The following is a 9,762-nucleotide window of genomic DNA, read 5'->3' on the forward strand; positions in this document are numbered from 1 at the left end:
CGCACGCGCTCAGCTCACACCTGCGCTGCCCGCCTGCTTGGTAATGGGTCTTCGCGGTATAAGGAAATGCCACGTAGCGTTGACTGACAGTTCGCCTGGGAGTACCTTTCAGTTCCCTGTAGTTCAGTGAAAATGTCAGTATGAACCATAGGGAACGATTCGTGATAAATGCAGACTGATAGACAGTAGTGTTGTAAGTCCTGATAAATTCCTGTTGGATAAGCAGATAGGAATGCTTTTTAAGGAGGGTCTGATGTAGCAGTTTGAAACAAACATAGTTGAAATGGTGAAAATGTGAATCTAATATGTTTATTTATTAAGATCTGAGATTGAAAGAGTGAGATTGAAGAAATGGAGATAGAGTGACTGAGCCAGTGATGTAGCAGGTGATTGGGGATTAAAATGTAGGTGAAAGAGTGAGGAATAGAGAGAGAGAGAGACTGAGTGATGTAGCAGGTGATGCTGTGTGTGCACTGGACCTGTCCTGACAGGGCTTACTCTGTGTGTGCACTGGACATGTCCTGACAGGTTACTCTGTGCACTGGACCTGTCCTGACAGGGCTACTCTGTGTGTGCACTGGACTTGTCCTGACAGGTTACTCTGTGTGTGCACTGGACGTGTCCTGACAGGGCTACTCTGTGTGTGCACTGGACCTATCCTGACAGGGCTACTCTGTGTGTGCACTGGACCTGTCCTGACAGGTTACTCTGTGTGTGCACTGGACCTGTCCTGACAGGGTTACTCTGTGTGTGCACTGGACCTGTCCTGACAGGGTTACTCTGTGTGTGCACTGGACCTGTCCTGACAGGTTACTCTGTGTATGCACTGGACCTGTCCTGACAGGGTTACTCTGTGTGTGCACTGGGCCTGTCCTGACAGGGTTACTCTGTGTGTGCACTGGACCTGTCCTGACAGGTTACTCTGTGTGTGCACTGGACCTGTCCTGACAGGTTACTCTGTGCACTGGACCTGTCCTGACAGGGTTACTCTGTGTGTGTACTGGACCTGTCCTGACAGGTTACTCTGTGTGTGCACTGGACCTGTCCTGACAGGTTACTCTGTGCACTGGACCTGTCCTGACAGGGTTACTCTGTGTGTGTACTGGACCTGTCCTGACAGGTTACTCTGTGTGTGCACTGGACCTGTCCTGACAGGTTACTCTGTGTGTGCACTGCACATGGCTTGTAACCAATCATTTCGACCGGATCGTGTCATGTGACGCCTGCTTGGTTTCAGGACCTGCAAATGAACTTTGCGGTTGTTCCCTGCACTTGGAACGGTACTTCTCTCTAGGGTTTTCGACACACTTGTTCCTGGTTATGGTTATACACTTTGTTGTACGTTGCTCTGGATAAGAGCGTCTGCCAAATGCCTGTAATGTAATGTAATGTAATGTAAAGCAGAAAACCTGCTTTTCATAAGGAGGTTTTAATATTATACCTCATTCTCTGATCGGCTAGACACACATCTCCAATTCTATTACCGATAATGTGAATCAGGTGTGGGGGTACAGGAGGAGGGGTTAAGGAAAGCAAAAGCTCATTGCAATTAGCCAATAATTTACTCAAACCCCAAAGCTCTCTCTTTGATCAGCAGTCTAGTTATTTACTCCTCGGATGCCATAATCTTTACCAGTGATGTAGGTTGGGTTACATTCTCTTTCAACGTCTGGGAAAATGAGGAACTGCATTTGTTGGATGATTTACATGTGCGCAAATGTGACCAAGCAGAAATGCTCATTCTCTTGCACGTATGAATCGTCCCAATAATATAGCTCCTTAAGCAATGATGGTTTCCTCCCACAAATAAAGGCTGAAGTACATATTTATTTGTGGCGGAGCCTGTGTTATAAGACAACAACCTACACTATCCCATGTGTTCTCTGGTTATATAATGATATGTATTCCAGGGCTGCTTCTTGGCTTGTGCTACAGCACCTGGTACTGCATATATGAGGAGAATGAATGGACAGATGCCATATAGCTTATTTGTTGATTCAGGTCCTGTACATTTATCAGAACTACAACGGCTGTACTGCATGTGGAATTGTAACTTTAAACACCAGGATTATACGTCTAGGACCATAAGATTGTATCCTGCAGATTTTTGATTCACAGTTTTGTTTGGGTGCCCTGGTAGAAATTCCATCTTGGGTTCAGCTTGGTCTGAAACTGGTCCAGCTGATTTGAAGATGGTTTGGAGATGCTCATGCTGGCAACAAGATGGTTGAGACAGCAGCCATGTTGGCAAGACTATGTCCAGCTGGTGGGCCAGCTTGGCACAGACTACAGACCATCTCCACATTCCAGAGGGTGTGCAGCTGGAGCAGAAGCTGCTTCGGGTTCATTTAAATCTTTGGCTGGTCGCCAGAATGTCCAACAGGGCATAACGAGAGCCTGGCATTGTGATTGTGTTCGTCATGATTGATTTGACTGGCTTTTAAAAACATCAAAGAATATTACAGGAGCCAACCCAAAGCTTTTGTAAGCAATTTAGCTTCCAGTCTCAGGTAGACTGTAACTGTAATGGGCTCCAATGTCTTCCAGATGAAAGACTTTAAGAAAGTTTAAGACATACACTGGACTAAAGCAGCACAATAAGTCTTTAACTTTAACATGCACACAGTTTCCCTTTAACATGCACGCAGTTTCCCTTTAACATGCATGCAGTTTCCCTTTAACATGCATGCAGTTTCCCTTTAGCATGCACGCAGTTTCCCTTTAGCATGCGAGCAGTTTCCCTTTAACATGCCAGCAGTTTCCCTTTAGCATGCGAGCAGTTTCCCTTTAGCATGCACGCAGTTTCCCTTTAGCATGCACGCAGTTTCCCTTTAGCATGCACGCAGTTTCCCTTTAACATGCGAGCAGTTTCCCTTTAGCATGCACGCAGTTTCCCTTTAGCATGCACACAGTTTCACAGGACATGCAAGAACACTTTGGACAGATTCAGAATTGGTCATGATTTCAACAGTATGCACAGGGGCCTTATACAGGTTTGATCTGCCATCACTGCTATATCATATACATTACATTTGGTAATAATAATAATAATAATAATAATAATAATAATTAATAGACAGTACCAAACTATACAATTACTCACCTCTTAATCACAGCCAATTACTTCCATTTAGATGTGTGTGTGTGTGTGTGTGTGTACATGTCCATGTGTGCACGTGTGAATAATAATAATGATAATAATAATAATAATTAGTAAATAGTTTCTTCCATTGGATTTCAAATCTTCTTTCAGGCATTAAGTACCATCTGGCCCATCATAATAACAGCATCATATTAACATCATTGTGATAATGATGCGCTCCTTGAAGTGCTCAAACACGCAACTTCCGCATTTTTCAGGGAATCGCGGTGAAGCTTGTCTAAATGTGGACCACTGTTCATTCATTACTCTGTTTGTCGATTCGTCTCCGCATCTGATTTCACACTGGCAAACGGCGCACCAGGGCATGCGCATTGTTAAATGAATAAGCGCACTTATTGTGTTCAGCGAGGGGGGGGGGGGTGTAAACTTGGCAACAATGGTGTTTGTGTATTTAGTAATGTTGTACTGGCGATCTGTGCTTGGTTGAAGTGCGGAAATATTCCGGTTTTGTACAAATGTATTTTTATTCCTTTTGAAAGGTGCAGAAACATGTACATGTAGTTTCTGTAAATTGTTTTGCTCTGCGGGAATTTGAATTTAGTTGTCCCTCCACTTTAGCGAGAGGCTGAAGAGTATGAAAGCCAGTCTGTGCGGGACTGCGGGGGCTTGGTCTGTATAACGGCTGTGAGTAATTGCAGTCAGTGAGTTACATGTTTTGCAGCGGGTGCAAGTTGGAAACAGACTGAAGTCAAATCTGAACACTTTGTAAATATTTATTATTTTCTGTTTTGTTGTGCTGCAGTCACACCGCTGTAACACCAGCTGCTGGAAGAAAAAAAATACATTGGTTCTACTGAATTCCTGCCTCCTGAGCCTTCCTACACCCTTCCTTGACCGTGAGACGCATTTTACCCAAAGACAAGCATCCAGCCATTCATAGAAGTTGGGAAGTAGCTCATAAATATTGTCTAATGTTTTTGTACTGGATGCAGAGAGATGAAATTGATACAAATCTAATCTATGGGCGAGATAGTTGGAGTATCCCTTTAAAAGCACCATAGTAACAGAATATGCACAAATAACTGATAAGTGGGCAAGATGAACATGTGATGTTTGACAAATTCATAAACTTTGACTGACAGCTAAATCTAGTTTTTTAAAAATTTATTTGCATATAAGCAATTACCATTTTAGATGAGGTCAAAGGGAAAGTAGTCTTTTGTTTTGTTTTAGGTAACATTCATACATTTTTATTTTTGAAATGCTACAAAAGAAGTTGATAGTCGAAGAGAAATATTAAATAGCTTATTTTGTCGAAGCATTGTGCAAAACGTTAAAATAACAGCCATTTTGGAATGGCTACAGAGCATTCAGCTGAAAACTCAAATGGGACAACATAAAGCTAAAAATATGAGTCTACGGTATGTTCTCGGCACCTAACAATTACCCTTAGCAGCGGGATATGAAAAAAAATACCTGCATCAATCTAACAGCGTATGCGCACAGAGCCAATCATAGGCCAAAATGAGTGCACATCCGCGATAAACAGCTACATTAGCATCCGCCATCCTGCTGTTACACACAGTGGCTCACAGTGGCATGCGAGAGCAATATTGTGCTCTTAAAGTTTACCCACAGCGTTACAATGAATCCACTGAGACGCTTGTGTAAACGCCCGCGCGTCTCAGGTACATCGTCTGCCGAAACGAACCCGTCGTTTCCCGGTGCAGATGTGGTAGTGCCAGGAGTGGAAGCCATTTTGGCACACGTTCCTTATGTGAATATGCCTGTCTCCTTTTTTAATAGGGGGTAGACAAAGAGATCACCTGCCATCAAAATAAAGGTAAGAATGCCTCCCGATGTGTTGGTTCTGCTCTCTGCACTCCTTCCCTCTTCTCCCCTCTCTGTCTCTCTGGGTCCGCCTTTCCACACCCCATTTAGGCCTTATCTCCCTCTCTATCAGTTCAGTTCAATTCGATGAGCTTTATTGGTCTGAAATACATACCATACATAATGCCAAAGCAAACAGGAAACATACAGAAAACAAGTTGCATAACAGCAGAAGTAAAACGTGATCAATAGTTAATACTACTAAAATTATAATTGGAGTTCAAATATAATGAAACAAAATAGTGAAAGTGCAAACTAAAAAAATTAAAGAAATAAATAATTATCATTATGATTATGATTATGATTATTATTATTAATAATAATAATGATAATAATAACAATAATAATAATAATAATAATAATAATAATAATAATAATATTGTCTCTTAGACTCTTAGTCTGTGGCAGGTAGAAACATACTGTGCTGCCAGAGCCACTCCCCTCCCCTCAGAATGGGCAGTTTCTCATCGTCTGGAAGGTTTAGGAAATTTGGGCAAACCTACATACATTTCTGGAAGGACATTCCTCTTTTTTTCTCATATTTTGGGCTTTTTGAGTAGAAAGTGCTTCTCTGTCTCAACCTCCCTTTGATGGCAGTGAGCACAGCCTTTCCTCTTTGGGGAGCTGTGTCTGCCTGTGCCTGCCGGTCTCTATGGTCAGACTGAGCCTGTGCATTATCGGTATTTTTCTAAGCTTTGTATTTTTAATTGTGGTTTGGTGGTCTGCCAAAATGTATTGTCACTGGAGCGTGGGCAACAGAAATGATGATGTGAAGCTCCAATGCCACCTTCATTAACCTCCACTACACGCATCTTAACAAGGTTTTAAAATTCACTCCTGCACTGTGGACCCACTGCTTGAGTGTGTGTGTCTGTGTGTGTGTGTACGCATGTATGCGTGTGTAATGTATGTATGTATGTGTATGCGTGTATGCATGTAAGTAAATCATTATCTATGTATGTGTGTGTATGCGTGTATGCCTGTAAGTAAGTAGTAAGTATGTATGCATGTATGTATGTATGTATGTATGTAAATAAAAACAACACCTTGCACCAAAGTACTATTGCGGCAGAGCCATTTTTGCTAGGTAATCAAGGAACTAAAGAGCCCATCAAGGCCATATACGACAGTATGTATGTATGTATGTACGTATGTATGTATGTATGTATGTATGTATGTAAGTATGTATGCATGTATGTATGTACGTATGCATGTGTGCACAGACCTGGTTTTCTGAGAGACTTCACCCCAGACGCGTTAGGCTCGGACAGCTGGGAAAAGCAAAGAGCAGAATGAGTCATCAGAAGCATGAGTCATGCATATTCAGGAGAGTGTCACTCATGCAAATTGATTTGTGTGAGTGATTGTGGCCCCTCCCTTCCTGCTTGCTGGACTACTTGATGATTTATCCCACTGCATTCTGGGTGATGGATCTACTTGCTTGTCCTCTGATCATAATCCCTTACTTCTGCCTCAGTATCAGACTGAGACCTGAAAAAATATAAATAAATAAAACATCACTGATTTAATTTATTAGTAAATGCCTGTGCATTTGATGCTTAATATGATAATAAAAATGACAGTTTATATTATTGTATGTAAAATATATTGTACCTCCATTAAAACATGCCCACCAGTTTAATTTTCAGTCAGCTCAAACATGACTGTAAAAGGCAAACATTAAATTGATTTTATAGCAAGATAAACATAAAATAGAAAATGAATAAATCATAAACCATCCAACCTGGTGTGGCCTACATTTAGGTTTAAAGACTTGCAGAAAAATCCACTTGTGCTCATCAGAAGGACTTATCTTTCTACATAACATTTACTAAAAGTACTTTAAGTTATTGACAGGCATTGCTTAATGTCAAGCTATTAATCCCTTATGATGTCAAAGCTACAACCTTCTAGTCACAAACCAGTTCCTTCTAGCAGTGTGTACACTTCAAACAGCCATCCAACTCTGCCCAGCTAAAAAGGTAATGGTGAAGGATCTAAGCATGCTACACGTTCATTTGCAACTACACCCTTGACCAGAACACTTCTCTGTTATTTGCTTCAGTATATCCAGGTGCACAAAAAATACTAGAAATGTAACTGTATAAGTCATTATTATTACAATAAAAATAAAGAAGATGAAAAAGGAGGATAATAAAAAAGATGATGGGGCTAATCTTGTGTGCCTTCCTCTGTGTGGGTGCAGGGGCTGGGGTGAGCGAGTGAATGGTGGTGGTAGTGGGGGGGGGTCCTCCTCGGAGGGGGTCTATATAATGACAGCGCGCAGTAGCCTGTGTCTGTCACCGTGCCAACTGTGAGTCGCCAGGGAGACAGCAGAGCCACTTTCATTAATTCAGATGCCACTCCTACCACCTACCATTCCAACAAGCTGTGACCGAACAGCATGTTTTACCTTCTAACTTATAATTATACGAGTGACCAGTTATAGATGGGTGACCAATTAAAGGAAAAACCAGCATTAAGAGTCTTAGCACGGTGTTGGGCCACCACAAGCTGCCAGAACAGCTTCAATGCACCGTGGCATAGATTCTACAAGTCCCTGGAACACTACTGGAGGGAGGGAACACCATTCTTCCCAAAGATATTCCCTCATTTGGTGTTTTGATGATGACAGTGGAGAGCGCTGTGTAACATGTTAGCCAAAAATCTCCCATAGGTGCTCAGCTGAGCTTAGATCGAGTCAGCGTGAAGGCCATCACATATATCTATTCCTCTTGCCATCTTGATCCAAAATCGAGGTCAAATAGGCCTGCTCAGCATGTTTATACATGTCACAGAGTATGATAGGATGTTAATTGCTTAATTGTATCGTGCAGCCTGTATGGAAGCATCTGCATTTGTTATGTTTCTCCACTCATTATTATTCAGGTTTTTCCTTTAATTTTTCACCCTGTATATATGCATGTATATATATATATATATATATACTGTATATATATATATATATATATATATATATATTGTATATATCTTGTGACAGAGCAATGGGTGTGGTTTCTGAATGCAGATACTACCCCTGGCAACTTGGCTCCAGGCACCCTCGTGGACAGTCCCGCCCTCATTGTGATCACCTGAGCAGGGTTCCTAATGAGCAGGGACGGGTTTAAGAGGGGGTGCGGTAGAGCTAGTGGAGGAGGACAAACTGTGTGTGCAGACGGGCAAAGCACTTCCGCCTGATCTCTCGGGCGTCTTCGTTCTACTCATTTCCTGCCAATACGGTCGGATGGAGGAAAACTACAGATCGGTTGGTTTAAGTGTTTAACTTTATTACTTTTGGTGGTTTGTGTAAACTTTGTTGTGGACGAGACAGAGCTTGCCTGAGACAGAAACGTCAAGGCTGTCCAATGTGAAGTAGAAAGGCTCAACTTGGAGCTCGCCTTTTTGTTTTCTTTGTTTCTCTTTTATTTGTCTCCACGGACTGGTATTTTAAAAATAAGTCTTTGTGCCAGAACCGTACCTACTCTGGGCGTGTGTTGTTCTGTTGCACCGCTTACACCCTGTGTGTGTGTGTGTACACACACACTTTGTACTCCACAGTTTCAGATTTTGATTGCCTTTGGAGTCTGTAATGGTGTTTGTCAACGTGAAGACCAGAGTTCTGCCAATGAAAGTCAAAGTCATTAGCAGCCTGAGACTCATGCCAAACCTTCATCAACTGGAACATCATAAAGAAGAACAAGAGTGCTGGTAAAATCACAGAGAGCCAGGTAAGCAAAGGAAGACCTCTATGGTAAACACAATGGGTTTGGAGGCATTTCCTTGAACTTAAGATGCTTCTGTAGACTTCAGAAGTCATTCTACTGCTGCTATCTGCAGTAACATCCTCAATGAAGACAAGTGATTCAGTACTTGTGGCAACCATAGATACTGAAAGCACCCCCAGCACCATGTTTCACGGATTAGGAGATTGCTTTGGGTCTTGGACAGTTCCTTTTGGCCTCTGCACCTTGCTCTTGCCATCTCTCTGATTGAAGTGAATTGTGGTCTCATTTATCCACAAGACCTTTTTCCAGAACTCTGCAGGCTCTTTTAGGTACTACTTAGCAAACAGTAACCTGATCATCCTGTTTTTCCAGCTAACTAGTGGTTTGAATCTTGCAGTTTCTCTGTTTTGTTCATGAAGTCTTCTGTGGACAGTAGTCACTGACAAATCCATGCTTGCCCCCTGAAGAATGTTTCTGATCTTATGGACGGTTGTTTATGAGTTTTTCTTTCTTATGGTGAAAATTCTTTGCTCACCAACTGCAGAGGTCTTCCATGGCCTCCCAGGGCCTTTGCAAAATCACTGAACTCACCAATGCACTCTTTCTTCTTAATGATGTTCCAAACAGTTAATTTTGTCAAGCCTAAGGTTTGACCCATGTCTCTGACTGTTTTTTTCTTCTTATTTCTCAGCCTCATAATGGCTTCTTTGATTTTCATTGGCACAACGTTTAAAAATGTTTCAAAATGCCAATAGCAAACTCCAAAGGCAATTAGGAGCCCTAGAATCAAGACTAGATACTGAAAATGTGTATACCACAAAGGAAGCAATTGAACACACCTGACTGTTTAGAAACATCTTTGAAGCCATATGTCCCATACATAATGATGCCCTGAAATGGGGGGCTATGTGTAAAAAGTGCTGTGATCTCTGCATGGTGAAATCGAAATATATTATATACCTGTTGAGGAAAGCTGAAAATCTGAACTTTAACCACATGTGAACTGGAGTACAGAGATAAATCAACACATACACACACACACAC

This window comes from Anguilla anguilla, chromosome 14 (assembly GCF_013347855.1).
Source record: "Anguilla anguilla isolate fAngAng1 chromosome 14, fAngAng1.pri, whole genome shotgun sequence".
In the NCBI taxonomy this organism is placed as follows: Eukaryota; Metazoa; Chordata; class Actinopteri; order Anguilliformes; family Anguillidae; genus Anguilla; species Anguilla anguilla.